Source organism: Mytilus edulis, chromosome 13 (assembly GCF_963676685.1).
Source record: "Mytilus edulis chromosome 13, xbMytEdul2.2, whole genome shotgun sequence".
NCBI lineage: Eukaryota > Metazoa > Mollusca > Bivalvia > Mytilida > Mytilidae > Mytilus > Mytilus edulis.
In genome coordinates this window covers 63657229-63676608 of record NC_092356.1, presented here as the reverse complement: position 1 = coordinate 63676608, position 19380 = coordinate 63657229, and the positions used below count along the sequence as shown (strand labels likewise).

General features: G+C 33.2%; 1 long non-coding RNA gene across 6 annotated transcripts; it reads right to left on the bottom strand.

Moving 5' to 3' along the window:
• Window positions 1-281: 281 nt before the first annotated feature.
• On the bottom strand, window positions 282-16410 carry LOC139499912 (uncharacterized). 6 transcript variants are annotated; one of them, XR_011658263.1, is made up of 6 exons: window positions 16048-16172; window positions 14602-14683; window positions 13791-13877; window positions 11600-11782; window positions 1114-1221; window positions 282-488 (listed from the first exon to the last, which is right to left on the bottom strand). It is a non-coding gene; the product is annotated as an uncharacterized lncRNA (long non-coding RNA). The 6 variants fall into 6 exon arrangements; XR_011658265.1 differs by lacking the exons at window positions 13791-13877; window positions 16048-16172 and adding an exon at window positions 16187-16410; XR_011658262.1 differs by lacking the exon at window positions 13791-13877.
• Window positions 16411-19380: the final 2970 nt, after the last annotated feature.

Below are 19380 nucleotides of genomic sequence, written 5' to 3'. Positions count from 1 at the left end.
CCAAACCCTTTCACAACACACTATATAGTTCATTTTTTTTCATTGTTGGAGGACATATGGATACCTATAATAGCTCACTATCATTTCATGTGAACTCTGGTGGATATTTTTCTCATTGGCAATTCAACCAAATGTCCTTACTTTTATAAGTCCTTTTAATTATATATCAAGAGTAATTGATCTCAAGAGTATAAATTGAGAATACTGTAATGTTTCCTTTTTACAGTTTTGAATGTATCCTTTTTCTTCAAACTTTCTTAGAACAAACATAATCTTCAATCTTCTTCAAAGTTCAAAATTTTATTTCCAAGGATTTATATTCACATTATAATTTCTCTACTTTCCAAGTCTATGAATGTCAAAATAAATGTCTTCTTTGTAAATTTAAACGTTCTATTTTTTGTAAAATTCCCAAGTTTGTGAGGTAGTCTTCTGTGTCCTGTATTCATGGTATTGGTTATTCTTCACCATGTTCACTGTGATGGTAACTGAAATAAAATATTCATAAAGAATATAAATCTAACTTCCATGAATTACATAAGGGCTATTCCAGAAAAAAATGTATGGGGGGGGGTTGGAAGGCAGTTTTTGTCAGCACCCGCCACCAAGACAATTGTAATTGAGAATTATAGTGCATTATAGTGTGAAAAGTTGCTCTGATACCCATCACCCATGTATTATTAATACAACGTGCCTTCCAACCCCCCCATACATTTTTTTCTGGAATAGCCCTAAGCTAATTGTTATATGTTTGCAAATTCATTCTGTTAATGCAAAATCATTATCTGGTCGGTTTTTTTTTTGCTTATTTGAATGTCCAGTGGCAAATATTTTATGTTTTCTAAATAACAACGTTTACTTATCAAAACATAATATTGGCCAGTCTGACTAGGTAAGTTTGTAATGTAAATGCTATGATAGTCTGAATTTCTGACATCTCAAGTGTGTGTGTATGGAGCAGAAGGAGGCGAGCAGAGTAAGGCTTAATGCATGCATTGAATCAGAAAGTGAGAAAAATAAGCAACACTGTACATGTACAATTAAACTTGAAACAGTTTTAGGTAGATAACATAAAATTATTTAAATTAACTGCAATTCTACAGATGAACTTACTTTGATATCAGGTCTGTTTTGCAGGGCATTCACACCTACATGACATACATGTTCACCAGTAATATCAATCCTTGCCAATAATGTCCTTTCCTTTCATTTGGTAACAAGCTAAAATTGTATATATATATATATAAATTAATCAAGAAGTCCAGACAAAAACTATATGTAGTATGAACCGATGCTCACTAATTTATACCTTTCCTATATACTTTTACTTTTAAGTAAATTGAAACAAAATGTAAGCTAACAACAGAAAGAAGATCAAGTTTAAGCTTATAAAAAAATCCTATATACATGTATGTGCAGATTTTAATAAAAGAACAACCTTTCAATGTACCTTGGCAATTGATAAACTTCAATTGAATCATAATTTCCTGTCAATATGCACATCTACATAGTATGTCCTTATTATCTACTAAGTTTCATGAAATTCTGTTGTGTGGATTCAGAGGAGTTGCAATGACAAACTGTTGAAGTAGTAATAAGGGTGCAATCAACAGTTTTTTTCTATGACGTCACATTTTGAGGGACCATGCATAAGTGACCCTTAGTGGTGGACTGATTAATAAAGATACTTGTATAAAACTAGATATCACTGGAATCAGAATGTTCTCTAGTTTTTAATGAAATAAAAATAATGTGTACTTTTAATATATTAAAAATATTCCATCCAATGAACATGGGGGAAAAAAGGTCTAATTTGAACATAAAAAACTTGAAACCTGGTCATGTGCACACCCATGAAGACATGATCCATGCACATTTTACATAATCAAAACTGTATGAAATTTGTAGGTTTTTACCTGGCCTTTCAAAAAAATCTTGTTTCAGGGTACGGTTTCCTGCTCCGAAAAGAGCTACAGTGGCTGCAAATAAGTTTTCAATTTTCACTGCCAAAAAAACAGGTTGTTTACAGTGTTGTCTCCCCTCAAAACATGTAAAGTTAATATAATTTTTAAAATTATTTCAATCATTCAACCTGTTTTAATTCAAAGCTAATTAACTAATTTTTACAATCAAATACAAAAAACATGATACTTTTTCACCAATTGAGTAAATAAACAGGGGTTTCCCACCATGGTTATTTTTAGTCGGGGAATAACCCCTAGTTTTTTATACGAAACTGTTTATAGCACCCTTAAGGCAAAACTTTATATGCGATATATTAAAATTTCTTAGCTTTTCTGAATCTGTACACTATACCGATTAAAATGATGTCTGACTTTAAGGATTGTGACCACGAATAGTGAAAATACAGCTCTTTTTTCATGTCGCGTAGTACTGGCATATTGGCCAGTGGCAAACAGTTTAACCAGCAAACTCCAAACATTTCCTGTATCTCATTTTCATCAGTTTTACAAAGAAAATAAATCATAAAATAGGGTTTCTTTTGAATAAATAGAATAAAAACTATGAAATAAGCATGAATAAAGTTACTTTAAATATATTTTGTCCCTAGTATTATGTGAACTAAGTTATAGCTGAGTTGAGAAAAATATGGAAATAGTGTTTTTCTTAGGGATGGCACTTGTACCTTTATGACTTTAAAAAGTACCAAATATATATTATAATGAATTAAAATTTATGTCACACTGATCAGAAATACAGGTCAAAGTAGAAAAAATCTACACTTTGCATGTGCAACTTTTGGTTCCAAATATATGAGAGATTGAATAAAATATCATGACGTCACAAAAAGTTGAAAAAAACTTCAATATTCGCGCAGAGTCTGGTTTTCTTATTTCTGGTTGCTATGTACAAATCTGTAATATTTGCATTAAATATACCAAACTGATGCTTTTAAATTAAAGTATACGTGCCGTACAATATTTTTCAGAATTGTTTTACTCCATTCACGTACACATTTCTATGCGAAAACATCACTATAATATATATTTGTCCCTTTAAGGGTGCAATCAACAGTTTTTTTCTATGACGTCACATTTTGAGGGACCATGCATAAGTGACCCTTAGTGGTGGACTGATTAATAAAGATACTTGTATAAAACTAGATATCACTGGAATCAGAATGTTCTCTAGTTTTTAATGAAATAAAAATAATGTGTACTTTTAATATATTAAAAATATTCCATCCAATGAACATGGGGGAAAAAAGGTCTAATTTGAACATAAAAAACTTGAAACCTGGTCATGTGCACACCCATGAAGACATGATCCATGCACATTTTACATAATCAAAACTGTATGAAATTTGTAGGTTTTTACCTGGCCTTTCAAAAAAATCTTGTTTCAGGGTACGGTTTCCTGCTCCGAAAAGAGCTACAGTGGCTGCAAATAAGTTTTCAATTTTCACTGCCAAAAAAACAGGTTGTTTACAGTGTTGTCTCCCCTCAAAACATGTAAAGTTAATATAATTTTTAAAATTATTTCAATCATTCAACCTGTTTTAATTCAAAGCTAATTAACTAATTTTTACAATCAAATACAAAAAACATGATACTTTTTCACCAATTGAGTAAATAAACAGGGGTTTCCCACCATGGTTATTTTTAGTCGGGGAATAACCCCTAGTTTTTTATACGAAACTGTTTATAGCACCCTAAAGCAAATAAGTTCAAAGGGGCATAACTCCTAGAAAAAAAATGAATTGTAATTTCCTGTTGATATGCACATCTACATAGTATGTCCTTATTATCTACAAAGTTTCATGAAATTCTGTTGTGTGGATTCAGGAGAGTTGCAATAACAAACTGTTGAAGTAGTACATTAAAGCAAATAAGTTCAAAGGGGTGTAACTCCTAAAAAAAAAAATTGAATCTTATTAATTTCCTGTCGATATGCACATCTACATTGTATGTCCTTATTATCTAAAAAGATTTCATGAAATTCTGTTGTGTTGTTTGAGAACAGTTGTGATGACAAGAAACAGGACTTGACGTCAGACATACAGGTCAAAAACATTATACCCCCAAAACTTCGTTGAGTGGGACATAAAAATGCTGAATATCATGAAACTTAGTTAAATTGTTCATATTTTTTGTTGTAAGCTCCCATTTGATTTTTATAAATTTAAGTTTGTCAGTTTCTGAGTTATAAGATTTTCTTCATACATGTCATAAGAAAAGGGGTGACTTTCAAGTTTTTGGAAATACATGTATCCTTAAAATTTCGTTAAACTTTGATGACAACAGATTAACCAATTATTGCGCAACAGCCCAGTGTATTGCACAACAGCAAGAAATCTTTAATTGAATATACATGTAGATTCAATTCTTGAATTCATATAAACTGCTACTTTTGCATAGGTAATGTTTCTGTATTTAAAATCTGTAGTACTGGACATTTACTTTTGATATTTAGTATCATAACTTTCTTTACTTAAAAATTATTGTAACATTTAGGTACGGTACATGTATAAGTCGTTCCCAAACCTAATTACAAACATTAATGTGTAAACTATGTAAAAGTTTCACAGTCAATGAACCATGATGAGGGGGTGGGGCTATATAATCTCCATGGAAACAATACTTGCAAATGCCAATAAATTTGCATACCAAATATTATTGACTAAACATAAGCAGTTTATCTTAAACTGATCTAATCACAAACTAATACATGTAAACTAAGATAAGTTTCAAAGTCATTAGACTGTGACTGAGGGGGCGAGGCCAAATATTCTCCATGGAAATGAGATGTGCCAATGCTTATACAACTGAATACAAATTAACATTGCCCAACCACTAATGGTTCCCCTTGAACTGACCTAATCACAAACTAATACATGATAACTTAGAAAAAATTTCAAAGTCAATAGACCATGACTAAGGGGGCGGAGCCAAATTATCTCCATGGAAATGAGATATACCAATGCTTATACAACTGCATACCAAATATCATTGACTTACCACTTGTGGTTCCCCATAAACTGACCTAATCACAAACTAATACATGTATGAGCAAAAGTTTCGAAGTCAATAGACCATGACTGAGAAGGCAGGGCCAAATAATCTCCATGGAAATGAGATGTGCCAATGCTAATATACAACTGCATACCAAATATGATTATCCTATCACATGTGGTTCACCATAAACTAGACCTAATCACAAACTAATACATTGTTGATGCCGTCGCCTCCGAAGCTACAGTACTACATATTTTTTGGTTCAGAAATAGTACATAGATGCAAAAGTAGCTGTGTAACCAATTTCAAGTTCTTTGACTACATTTATTCAGAAACATATAATATGTCAAATATTTATTTACAATCCAAATTAGGACCTGTATCAAGGAGTAAGAAACTTGTCAACATTTAAGTGAAGCACTAATTATAAGAATTTTTGCATACATGTAGCAATATAATACTTCCTACAGAAAGTAACCAAAAGTTAGTGTGCAATAAATTCTATTATTGCATAGCAATATAATATTTCCCACAGAAAATAACTAAAAGTTAGCGTGCAATAAATTTTATTATCATATACTTAGACTTAATAACATATGATTTTTACCGTATGATAATAGCATTAAATTAAAGTATTTTCTATATTTTTCGAATTGGTGCTTAGCGGGCTGATATGAAAAGTTTATCACATGCTTCGATTGTTATCACATGCCTTTCCGTAATGTTATCACATGGCATTTCGGTGATACTCGGCAAATTCCGGAAAATACACCTTAATGCTACGTTTTCAGTGAAAAACATTACAAAGTAGTGTACAAAACAATTATATGAATACTGGAAAGTATATTGTGTAAAATAATTAAATTAAATTAAAAAAAAATATTAAATAAATGCATTTTTTAAGTTTTTCTGAAACATAATTTAGAAAGTTACTTTAAATAAAAAAAGTTTACTTTTCCAAACAATTTTCATCATGTATATTGTTGAATTATTTTTTTGTCGATTCGTCCATATCAAAATGTTGGTTTTTTTTTTCTCTCTGTTGAGGCATATGATAGAAAGATTTCTTATTGAATGTATCAAATTTTGGGTCCGACGTCCGTGAACTTTTTACTCTTTCAAGATCTTTTCGGGAACCACGTAGAAGGATCAATATATGAATCTGTTATTTTTCTCTACTGTTGAAGCATATGATAAAAATCTGATAATATTGCACTAGTGCAAAAATCTTCAAAAAATCATGACGTTATCAATGACAAACTCTTAGTTTAAACCAATTTTTACTTTCAAATATTATATTGCTATACAATAAAAGGGTTATTGCATGAATATTGGGGTATATTGTCCCTCGTAGAACATATATTGCACTCGCAAGCTTATGCAATATAAAATTCAACTCGGGACAATATTCCCCAATATTCATGCAATAACCCTATAGTATTGCACCAGTGCAATACATCTTCAAAATTATTGCATGAATATTGGGAAATATTGTCCCTTGTAGAACAAAAATTGCACTCGAAGCTCGTGCAATATAAATTTTACTCATGACAATATTCATGCAATATCCCTATATTATAACTACAATTGCACAATATTAATCACTTTACCATAAGTTATTATAAAAAAGAAGATGTGGTATGATTGCCAATGAGACAACTATCCACAAAAGACCAAAATGACACAGACATTAACAACTATAGGTCACTGTATGGCCTTCAACAATGAGCAAAGCCCATACCTATTGCTTGGTGTCAAGGTAATTAAGAATCTCAAATTTGATAAAAATAATTAAGCACGTATTCTTCATTTTGTGGTTTAAAGTTTCTTTAGACAAGTAAGATGCTGAAAGAATATAATATACAGATATAAACAATACCAAATATTCACATTATTTTTTCAAAATGGTCTCAAAGCTTCAAATTTGCAATTTCTTTAATGAAAAATGCACCAAAAAAAAATAATACCTGTAACACTTCGGTTTTGTACATTTCATGAGCAGGAGATTATCATGATTATATAATTTAGTCAAATACAAACTTATAACTCCATAAAAGTATCGTGCTTAAGCCTTTACATAAATTTCAAGAAAATCAACCAAAAACTGACCAAAAAAGGACTCATTTTTGCGGAGTTATCTCCCCTTCCAATGTTAATTTCCAAAGGAAATATAAAATGCCACTTTTGAGTTTTCCTCAAGTTAGATTTTATGGGACTTTTTTCTGTGTATATAAAGGGCATAACGCTATAGATTAGAACTAAAACATTTTCTGTTTTAAATAGTTTGAGGTTAACCGTTTCCTCCATAATGACGCTTTTTGACCCCACCCCTTTACTCCATAATGACGCCTTTTGACGCCTGTGTAGTACCTCAGTTGAAACGCATTGACTACAAAATGTCTGCATATTAAAAAAGACTTTAAAAAAATTGTATCCAATATGAAAAGGATATTCAGGAGAATATCTGACTTGAATTTCATTGATGAAATGTTCGTTTTTACAATGCATTAATACTTTAAATAATAATAATAATAATAGTAAAAATTTCTATAGCGCCCTATATAACAATAAAATCACTCTAAGGCGCTTTACATATATATATATACATGATAAAAATATAATAAGTTAACCACAAAACAAAATGGAATAAAAAATGTTATGTTTAAAAGAACTAAAAACGTATATATGAAAGATATATGAACATAAATAATTATATTGATAGAAAAATAATAGAATTAAAATCAATAATAGGTACCAAAAAAAATAAAAAATAAAAATTAAAACATAGAAAGCGAAAATATATTAAAAATTTAGCAGAAAGATTACAATAAATAATTGAAATGGTCATGAAAACTTTTGCTAGAATAAAAATTGTACGAAGAAAACAAAAAACAAAAATCACAGCACATTTTCAAATAAAAAGAATAAGAATTAAGATAACAGCTTATTAAACGCAAGTCTGTAAAAATATGTCTTCAATTGTTTTTTAAAACACTGAACAGATTTAGAGTGACGAATTTGTACAGGTAGATTGTTCCATAGGATAGCGGCAGCACGATTAAATTGTCTTTCACCGTACGTTTTTGTTCGGACATGTGGCAGTTCGAGTCTAAGGCTGCCCTCTGATCTTAGTGCCCTAGTTGTTGTTTGGAGATGTAATAGTTCCTGTATATAGTCCGGGGCAGTTCCTTGCAGTGCCGTGTACGTATAGACAAGGATTTTGAACTTTGGCCGGAATTCAACAGGGAGCCAGTGCAGTCCAGCGAGAATAGGTGTAATGTGTTCTCTTTTCCTAGTTTTCGTAACAAGACGGGCTCCAGTGTTCTGAACTCTCTGTAACCTTTCAATTTGACACTTGTTAACGCCGAAGAGTAGACTATTTGCGTAGTCAAGTCTGGAAGTTACAAGGGAATTAACCAGAGTTTTACAAGCATCCGTAGAGATGAAATGTCGGATTCGTCCAATGTTGCACAGATGGTAATTACACGATTTTACGATAGACGCAACTTGTTTTTCCATGGTAAGACGGCTGTCAAAATAAACACCAAGATTACGTACCGATGAGACACTATTGATGACATTTTCACCTACTTTAAGTTGGAAAACAGGCATGTTCTTCGACTGATGTTTCGATGAAAAGACGATCAGTTCCGTTTTATCCTGGTTTAGTTTCAACAGATTGTTTGACATCCAAATGCCAATTTCTTCCAAACACAATTCAAGTCTTTTAACGTAGTTGTTCCAGTCATCGAGCGGTTTGATTGTCATGTAGACCTGTGTGTCATCTGCATAGCAGTGAAATTTGAAACCATGACGACGGCATATATTTCCAATTGGTCTCGAAAAAAGACAATACAGTTTTGGTCCGAGAACTGAACCTTGCGGAACTCCGAATGGCAGATGACTGGCGTTTGATCTATCCGACCCTATCACGACTCGCTGGTTCCTGTTGGTAAGATAAGAACGAATCCAATTTAATGCTTTTCCAGTTATCCCATACGAATGTTCGAGCCGTTGAAACAATATTGAATGATCGATCACATCGAATGCTGCTGAAAGATCAAGTAATACCAAAACCATTGATAATTGTCCATCTAGTGCTTCCACGATATCATGGTTAACACGAAGCAGGGCTGTCTCAGTTGAATGATGTGGCCTATACGCTGATTGTAAAGGATCACGAAGCCTGTAGTTGTCAAGATGCTGATCAAGACGTTTATCCACTACTTTTTCCGACAATTTTGAGATGAAAGGAAGATTAGAGACTGGTCTATAATTCCGAAACAATTCCTTATCAAGTCCAGGTTTTTTTAACAAAGGTCTTACTAGCGCCTCTTTAAATGTTGAAGGCACTACTGATTGTTCAAGCGAAGTGTTAATGATGTTACCGATAAATGGAACCACAGCATCCATATTTTGTTTCAAAATATGCGTCGGCAGAGGGTCAAGCTCGCATGACTTGTTCGGTGACTTGCTGATGATTTTAAAAACTTCATCGTTAGTTGTGCGTTTGAAACAAACCAAAGGCTCACCATTAAACGGAGTGTCTTCAGCCAAAGATAACTCTCTGTTAAAGGAATGTTGCTGACTTAATACGTTTCTGATTGTGGTGACCTTATTGATAAAGAAATGTGCGAACTTATTAGACAGTTCTGTGTTCGATGTTGAGGTTGGTAGAACAATATCATGCTGCTTACCCATCAATGAGTTTGACAATTTAAAAAGTTGTTTGTGATCACCTGAGCAATCCTCGATTTTCTTGGAGAAGAAATCTTGTTTAGTTTGATGTAAAAGTTTGCCAGTATTTGAACATCTTTCTTTGAAGATTTGTCGGTGTATCTCTAAACCAGTTTCTCGCCATTTTCGCTCAGCTCTCCGTCTGTTACGTTTAGACTCACGGAGTTCATCCGAATACCATTGCGTGTTCGGACGAAGAAGCACAGATTTTGTTACGAGAGGCGCATGTTTTTCTACAACATCCCGAAGTTCCGAGTCATACTGATTCGCTAGTTCATCAACAGATGGATTTGTATCAGGGATATCAAGAACAATATCATTTGACAGCTCAACTTGATCAACGGTTTTCCATTTACGGAAAGTGAAAGTTTTACTTATTTTCTTTGGTTTAGCACCAGCCAATACGGCTTGAATAGCATGATGATCACAAAAAGGGTTACCCCGTGCATCAAATAAATTCGGTTCATGTACCGAGGCTTTGGTTTTCAGTAAATTTGACTCCGACCTTGTGATAAAAAGATCGAGTGTGTGTCCACGAATGTGAGTCGCTGTGGATATGTGCTGTGTCAGGTTGTGGTCTTCCAAAGTTTGTAAAAATTTCATAGCATTGGAGTCATTTTTGTCGTCCACGTGAAAATTGAAATCGCCGGTAATGATAAATTCATGTGGGAAAGTTACAATCCGGTCGAGATAAGAATTCCATTGATCGAAAAATAAGCTAGTTCGCAAGTCATTTGACTTTGATGGTGGAGGCCGGTAAATGACACAAAACTTTACGCATGTTTTAGCATGGCAAAACGAAAAATCCATGTGTTCGAATTGATCTATGCAAATGTCATTATTTGGAAGATATTCTATGTTCATGCCCTTTTTAAACATAAGAGCGATACCGCCACCGCGCCGATGCTCTCGGTTTAATTGGAGAAAGTCATAGCCTGTCGGTACTAATTCTTGTTTTACTGACTCGTCTATACTTGAACCTAACCAGGTTTCCGTTATTGCAAACATGTCCAGTTTATTTGAAACAACATAGTCACTAATTGAGAGTGCTTTGTTCTTAACTGGTCGACAATTTAAGACAGATATAACAATATTGTTGTTCGTGTTTATTTCATCTAAAATTAAACTGTTCGTTTTTAGAATTGGTATTTTGGCTAGATTCGCGATGTTGGCACCATGTTGTTTGTGACATATTATATTCTGGCTATCATAATGATTGATCTTACTTGTTATAACAGGTATCGCACGTTGAACACTTTTCCCTGCTCTAGTGCCACGTCTGGTCCGCCGTAGAAATACATTACACAGGTGAATTAACTGGCCTTTGTTATTGAATGGCTGACTGCTCACTGTTTTTATTATGTGTGAAAAATTCATTTTGGCAAAACAGTCTATTTCACATTCACAAACCTCAAATTCGTGGTATAACACTCACAAATGTCTACAGATACGTACTGCATCTAATCCTTTTCGTAAAAGATCGAAAATGTTCACAAAAATCACTGATTAACGAGAGCTGATTTGGGAGCTGCCTTCATGGGCGCTAACCTCACAGCAGAATTATTGCTGATTTACAAGTTAAATATGATGATTTTTTTTTTATTGAAAAAATCCTATGCGAATCAAGTTTGTAAACAAAAAATTCCATGGAGGAAAGGGTTAAATCTTAGTTAAATTGTTTATGGTTTTGTAAAAAAAATAATTTGTCACTTCTAACTGTTAACATGGATAATTTTCAAACTTGCCCACAACAAGAATCAAAACTTGGAACTCTATGACCTCAAATTTTAAAATAAATCTTGGAAACTACATGTCCATGATTTACCGAGTTTGACAAGAGAGCAAAATTATCAAATAAACTAGGCATCATTTTAATATAAACATACCTCTCATCACAAAATTATTCATTGACTACTGCTCCTCTGTGCTCATATGCACATAAATCAATATAATGACAATCTATGAATCCACTATATAATCTAGACAGCAATGACCCAAATGAATTCTGTCCTGTTGATTAGCTTCTCATACTTCTCAAAGTACTTGTACTTGTACATTCTTTGAAAATGCTAAAAGAAATAATGTTTAATGAAATGAAGTTATAATATCTGCCAAAATTGCATTTAATATTTGATCTTGCAAAATTGGCTTAGTTTTGATCTTTTAAACTAGACCAACAAACTTTCCCTGAAAAAAAAGGATAGCTCTTCTTAACCTGGTAAACATTTTAACTCCAGGTCAAATTTGCTCTGAATGCTTTAGTTTCTGCTTTCAGAGATACATGTATAAGCCAAAAACTGCATTTTACCCCTATGTTCTATTTTTAGTCATGTTGGCATGTTAGTTAGCAAGAGGGGTCACCAACACATTTTTCTAACTAAATAAGTGTAATTTAGTGGTTCAATTTGTCTTATCTTGCTGTTTATCATATTTTTTTTTGTTTTGTTTTTTATATTTTACATTGTATAAATCAGTCTCTTAGTTTTCTTGTTTGAATTGATTTACAAATTTGTGATTCTCATATAGGGTCCTTAAAAACTGAATATGCAGTATTGGCTTTGCTCATAGTCATTGTTGAAGGATGTAAAGTGACCTATTGTTGTACATGTTAACAGTTAACTTCGATGTCACTTGATTTCTGGTGGAGAGTTTTCTTTTCTTGTTAAGGGTGCAATCAACAGTTTTTTTCTATGACGTCATATTTTGAGGGACCATGTATAAGTGACCCTTAGTGGTGGACTGATTAATAAAGATACTTGTATAAAACTAGATATCACTGGAATCAGAATGTTCTCTAGTTTATAATGGAATAAAAAAAAAGTGTACTTTTAATAGTATAAAAAAGTTTTATCCAGCATGTCCAGAGAAACTGGGAAAAACATTGCCTAATTTAAGCTTAAACAAGAGTGCACACGCTGAAATGTCTCGCCTTCTATACTAATCATTGATATTATGTTGATAGTCCTAAGTATAAAGCTAAGCTTTAATACAACTGTCACATAAACTTAACATTAACCAACATAACTAAACACAGACCAATGAACCTTAAAAATGAGGTCAAGGTCAGATGAACCATGCCAGGCAGACATGTACAGCTAACAATGCTTCTATACAACATATATAGTTGACCTATTACTTATAGTTTAAGAAAAATAGACCAAAACACAAAAACTTAACACTGTGCAATGAACTGTGAAAATGAGGTCACGGTCAAATAAAACCTGCGCGACTGACATAAAGATCATAAAATATTTCCACACACCAAATATAGATGACCTATGGCATATAGTATTAGATAAAAAGACCAAAACTCAAAAACTTAACTTTGACCACTGAACCATGAAAATGAGGTCAAGGTCACATGACATCTGCCTGCTAGATAGGTACACCTTACAATCATTCCATACAACAAATAAAGTAGACCTATTGCATATAGTATGAGAAAAACAGACCAAAACACAAAAAGTTAACTATAACCACTGAACCATGAAAATGAGGTCAAGGTCAGATGACACCTGCCAGTTGGACATGTACATCTTACAGTCCTTCCATACACCGAATATACTAGCCCTATTGCTTGTAGTATCTGAGATATGGACTTGACCACCAAAACTTAACCTTGTTCACTGATCCATGAAATGAGGTCGAGGTCAAGTGAAAACTGTCTGACAGACATGAGGACCTTTCAAGGTACGCACATATCAAATATAGTTATCCTATTACTTATAATAAGAGAGAATTCAACATTACGAAAAATCTGAACTTTTTTTTCAAGTGGTCACTGAACCATGAAAATGAGGTCAAGGACATTGGACATGTGACTGACGGAAACTTCGTAACATGAGGCATCTATATACAAAGTATGAAGCATCCAGGTCCTCCACCTTCTAAAATATAAAGCTTTTAAGAAGAGAGCTAACACTGCCGCCGCCGGATCACTATCCCTATGTCGAGCTTTCTGCAACAAAAGTTGCAGGCTCAACAAAAACCTGAAATCAGGTCATGTGCACACCCCTGAAGACATGATACCTGTACATTTTTCATAATCAAAGTTATATGAATTTCATAGATTTTTACCTGGTCTTTCAAAAAATTCATGCTTCAGGGTACGTTCGCCTGCTCCATAAAGAGCTACAGTGTCTGCAAATAAGTTTTCAATTTTCACTGCCAAAAAAAACAGACTGTTTACAGTGTTGTCTCCCCTCAAAACATGTATATTTAATCTAATTTTTTTAATTATTTTAATCATTCAACCTGCTTTAATTGAAGTTAATTAATATATCTTTACAACCAAATACAAAAAACATGATACTTTTTCACCAATTATGTTGATAAAAAGGGACTTCCCTCCATGTCTATTTTTAGTTGGGGAATAACCCCTAGTTTTTATACGAAACTGTTTATAGCAACCTAAACAATATTTTATTTTGAAAATAAGGGAGCTACCATTTGATTTTTATGGGAAAGCTAGGATGAAATTTGAAAAAAATAGGCAGGACAGGAGTTTTGAGTGTAAAAAAAAGGCAGGATGAGACACTTTGCAAAAAAAATGCAGGATGACAATTTAGGTAAAAAAAGTCGGAATAAACTAATAAAAAAAAGGCAGGACCGAATAGAGTGAAAAATAAAAAGGCAGGATAGAATTCGAAATTACAACTGAAAAAAAATGCAGGACAAAATTTTTCATCCTAGCCCCCCCCCCCCCCCCCCCTAAAAATCAAATGGTAGCTCCCTAATTATGTAATTTAAACATTATTATCAGAATTACAATATGACAGATTTATAAGTGGAAAAAAGTGAATTTACACTTTTAAAAATTCCTCTATTTTCTCATTCACTATCACCATGATCACCACATTTTTTGTATTCTTATATTAACATTACGTACATGTAAAGCAGACCTTTCACCTTCTCAAGGAGTCCACTTCCCATGTACAAGAGGAGGCCCAAACAGCTTGATTTTGAGTAAGCTAAAAAAAAGTTCAAATAGATTATGATACACTAAATAAATACATAAATTACATGTACATAATAATTTAATAACAAATATGAATCCACAATCATGGTTTCAGAAATGACACATCAATTTAAATCAATAGATATCATACATCTGCATTGGCTAGAGGTACATGTATAGGGGGAGGGTTAAGATCTCATAAACATGTTTAACCCCGCTTGAATTTTGCGCCTGTCCCAAGTCAGGAGCCTCTGGCCTTTGTTAGTCTTGTACTATTTTTAATTTTAGTTTCTTGTGTACAATTTGGAGTTTAGCATGTTTAGTATGGCGTTCATTATCACTGAACTAGTATATATATTTGTTTAGGGGCCAGCTGATGGACGCCTCCGCAATTTCTTGCTGCATTGAAGACATGTTGGTGACCTTCTGCTGTTGTCTGCTTTATGGTCGGGTTGTTGTCTCTTTGACACATTCCCCATTTCCATTATCAATTTTATGTATATTAAATTTTTATATCAGTGTTTTCTAATTTCTGGGTAGTCTAGTAGTCCAAATTATTATGACGTCTTGAAAGGCTATTATAATATTATTTTTTGGACGCTTTACTCTAATGTACAGTAAGGCGTCAAATAAAAAAAATGTAATAGCCTTTCAAGAAGTCATAATTATTTGAACTAGGTAGTCTAGATAAGTACAAATTTATGTAAATAAGGGCAAATTTGCAGACTTTTATTTTTTATATAATTAAATATTAATTATATTCATTTGGATTTTACCCAAGTCATGCAAGTTGGGCAAGGCCATTCTTTGCAGGAGTATATTTTACAGATTTTAACCATTTTTATATAAAGTAGGGCAATTTTTTTTAAAGCAGGACGAGTTGGTAAGGAAGCCACCACTTGACTTTTATGGGGTGGGGGCTACGATAAAAATGTTATCCTGCATTTTTTTTTTAAAGTTGACAGAACTCCAGTTCCGCATATTTTTCAAATAACATCCAAGCACCCCCCACACAGGCACTTGTCTCAGAAAAAAAAATCCTATATATATGTATTAAATTAAGGTATAAAGGGAATTTTTTTTCTGAGACAAGTGCCTGTGACATGGTGACCCCCCCCCCCCCCCCAACCTCCAATAAAACTCACGTGGTAGCTCCATTAACAAGAGTGGGACATTTTTAGAAAGGGAGACGTGTTGTTAAAAAAGTAGGCCGTTTTGGCAGTGGGTCGAGTTGACTTGCGTCCGTTCTTGCCAATCTTCTGATCTTTGTCAGACTGATTTTCGGGTTTGCATGCGATGAAATTTATAAATTCAAATGTTTTTTCGTGAAAAGTATACCACTAGCATCTTTTTAAATATTTGCATGATAATATTTACCTTTCGGTGCGCTTTCCAAGTACAAAATAGCGGGTATGTAAATAATCCATCAAAAAGACACACAACTTTCTAGTTTAAAACCCGGTTTCTTCAAGTTAATCGACAAGCAAACCATTTCAATTCATCTGTTTATAATAACTTGTTGATCCAACAGTTTTGAAAAACCAGAGGTCCTCGTATTATCTATCAGACTAGTATACATCTTTCCATTCTTTTTAACTGTAAAACATGAATTCAGCAGCCGACGAGCGTCCATGGATGAGTTGCGTCATAGTGTAAAAAACGGCAACGGTGATTTTTCCGGGTTTTCGTATTCCATTTGTCAAGCTTTCGAGAATACACTTTACGATCATTTACGTATATGATTGAGAGTTAGTCCGGAACCCGGTCTGGAATCAAGAATGGGGATTTAAGTATTGAAAATAAATACAAAAAAGTTCAGAAGTGGTAAACTGAGTATTTTAAATAGGCCTCTGTTATAAACAAGGATTTGTCTACAAATCAGTCACGGCCGCTTTATAAAACTATGAAGAAATGAATCGGAGACATAGGCCTACATGACATTATCATACATCAGTGGCGGATCCAGGGGGGTTGGACCCCCCTTTTTGGGACGATCAATGTATTTGCAGGGGGACATAGTTAGAACCCCCCTACCCCCCCTTTTGTAGCCGTCCCGCCGGCTAGACCACACGACCACCTGGGCCTCACAATGAATAAAGTTTTCGGTGGCCGTGTGTTACCTTTCCTCGTCAGTTTTAATCTAGCGTCGTACTACATTACATGATATATAAGCCATGGAGATGTTATTGTTCAGTACAAATTAATGCAAGATACAGTCACAGAAATTATTATATGTATAAGAACGTCTAAGTCAGTGACAACTCTACAACAGATTTATCCATCGGATCACCAGCAATGATGGTGATACATGGCTGTGTATATATATATAGTACAATCTTTATGAATTTGGTATGATATATATGTCTGTATGTTTGTCATGATGTTTGTGTATAACCAATGTGTATTGTCTTGGTATCAATCCTATGATTCTGGATTTCAAACCAATAAAAATTACTGACTTACTTACTATACACATCCTAGCTTAAATCAGAGAAGAATTAAAGTCTTGGACACTTATTATGGGCGGGGGAGGAAAGAGGGGGGGGGGGTCACTTATGTATTCATTTAAGTGCAAACAAAATTTTACCAATCGGACAGACCTTCAGTTAAAAATTCGTGTCAAGCTCTTTTGTAATCATGATTATTAGGAAACATCTTAAAAGTTTTTCTACTGTCTCCTTGATTTACTCGATACAATTAAGATTCTAATAATAGCCAGTGCTACATTATCAGCCTGATATATCCTTGAAATGGCTAAATTTTGGACTTGACAATATATTTTGTTTTATAATTCTCCTCCTATATTCAACGTTAAGCTCACAAGATCTTGTGGACGACATCAAAAGTTCAATGTGGAATAAACAAAACTTAATTAACATAGTTTTTTCACTGCCCCCCCCCCCCCCCCACCTTCTTTACTTAATTTTGGAAAAAAATGATTGAATATACATGTAAAATTGATGTGAGATAAGCAAAACTTGCAGCAATGTTTACCCATCCACCACACCCCTAAACTATTTGATTTAATTTTTTTTATCCTACATTGATCTTTTAATGTCGTCAGTGTGTCACTTATGTTATCATGTTTGTCAATATGTCGAATCAAGTCAAAATTGTACTTACTAAATTTGCAATTGAGATGTAGGTTGCCAAATTTTGAGAAGCCACGGGAAGTTCCGAACTGTTCGCTAGTACATGGCATGACTAGTGGGGCCTGTTTTTTTTAACAGTCAGTGCCCCCCCCCCCCCCAATCCCTTTATACAAATTTCTGGATCAGTCAGTTTATGTTTAATGGTAAGTTTAAAGGGTCTTTAAATATTGATATTTTTATCTTTTATTCTCTGTCTTATCTCGTTTGATTGTATTTTTTGTTACAAATTAATGTAATTGGTATCCTCTTTCCAATTTCATCGTTAACAATAGACCTACAGCAAAAGGCCCTGTACTTTAATTTTCTGTCTTGCCTAAAAATACTTTAAATAGTACCCCTTTCTTCCCATAGTCCCACAATAAAATAGAAGCTTAGCAGGTAATTTGCTCTTATTCCACATAGTCCATCAGCTAGTTTTCAAAAGCGCTCTAGTTAAGGAGTTTGTGTTACACCCCAGGGTACCGCAATTTTTTTTGATAGAATTCAACTTCAGTATCTTATTAATAAAATACAAGGTGTTAGACCAAAAAAAAAGTGTCCAAAAGAGGTTTAAAAACGTCCCTTACAATGGTCCCCTTATTTAGCTATCACGACTAAGTAATTTTTAATTAAATTTTTTAATATAAAGCGATTGAAAATAAATAAATTATAGGTTAAAACAACTAAAACAGATATAAAACTATCATATTTAATGTAAAACTAAAGATTTTTTGTTTTAAAAAAGTGTGTATTTACATTACAAACAATCCATTTTTTTTGGGTTGAAATTAAGGCATATTTTCTCATTTCATAAAGAAATTCGTAATACAATTATCCGTTTTTGTTAATTAAACTTTAAAATTTACCAGTATGCAATGTTTAAACTATTTGCAGTATGTATATATCGTCTAAAATATGAATTATTCAATAAAACATATGTACGTGCAAATACTCGTGAAATACCGTAAATCATCAAATTACCGTCTTCGATTCAGTCGACAATATATTCATACCTGAGTGCACACATACGCACTTTAAGCTTATCAATTTGCAACTGAAATCAAACATTTAGTTGTCGATTATGTTGTTTTTTGAGACAAATTATTTTATAAAGTAAATGTGTAACAAAATATTTATGAAAAAAAAACAAATTAAAGTTAATTTTTTGCGTTTTGAAAAGGTGCACTCTATCGAACTCAATAAAGGTGTGCTTGTTTACATTTTGTGTTTTAGCAATGTGGTGATTGAGTTGAGATTGTCAAGTCTTTCAATCGACAAACATTGCTTTGAACGTAGGTCAAATAGTCAGTTGGGGAATTTGTCAGACTTTTTACTTTCTTTGGCACACAATTATGTCGATTTGACATACCATCTGGTTACTATTTATTTGCTTTTCTGTAATATATACAATGTTCTTCATTTGATAGTGCTTTTTATCATTTTTCTTTCCTTCTTAATTGAATATATTTCTTCACTATTGTTTTATAAATTTTGTACATATTGTCACACTACATGTGCTTTTATAGCAGTCATTGGGAAACGGTTTGGCGATGCAGTGATGGGCGATCTCCTGTTGTAG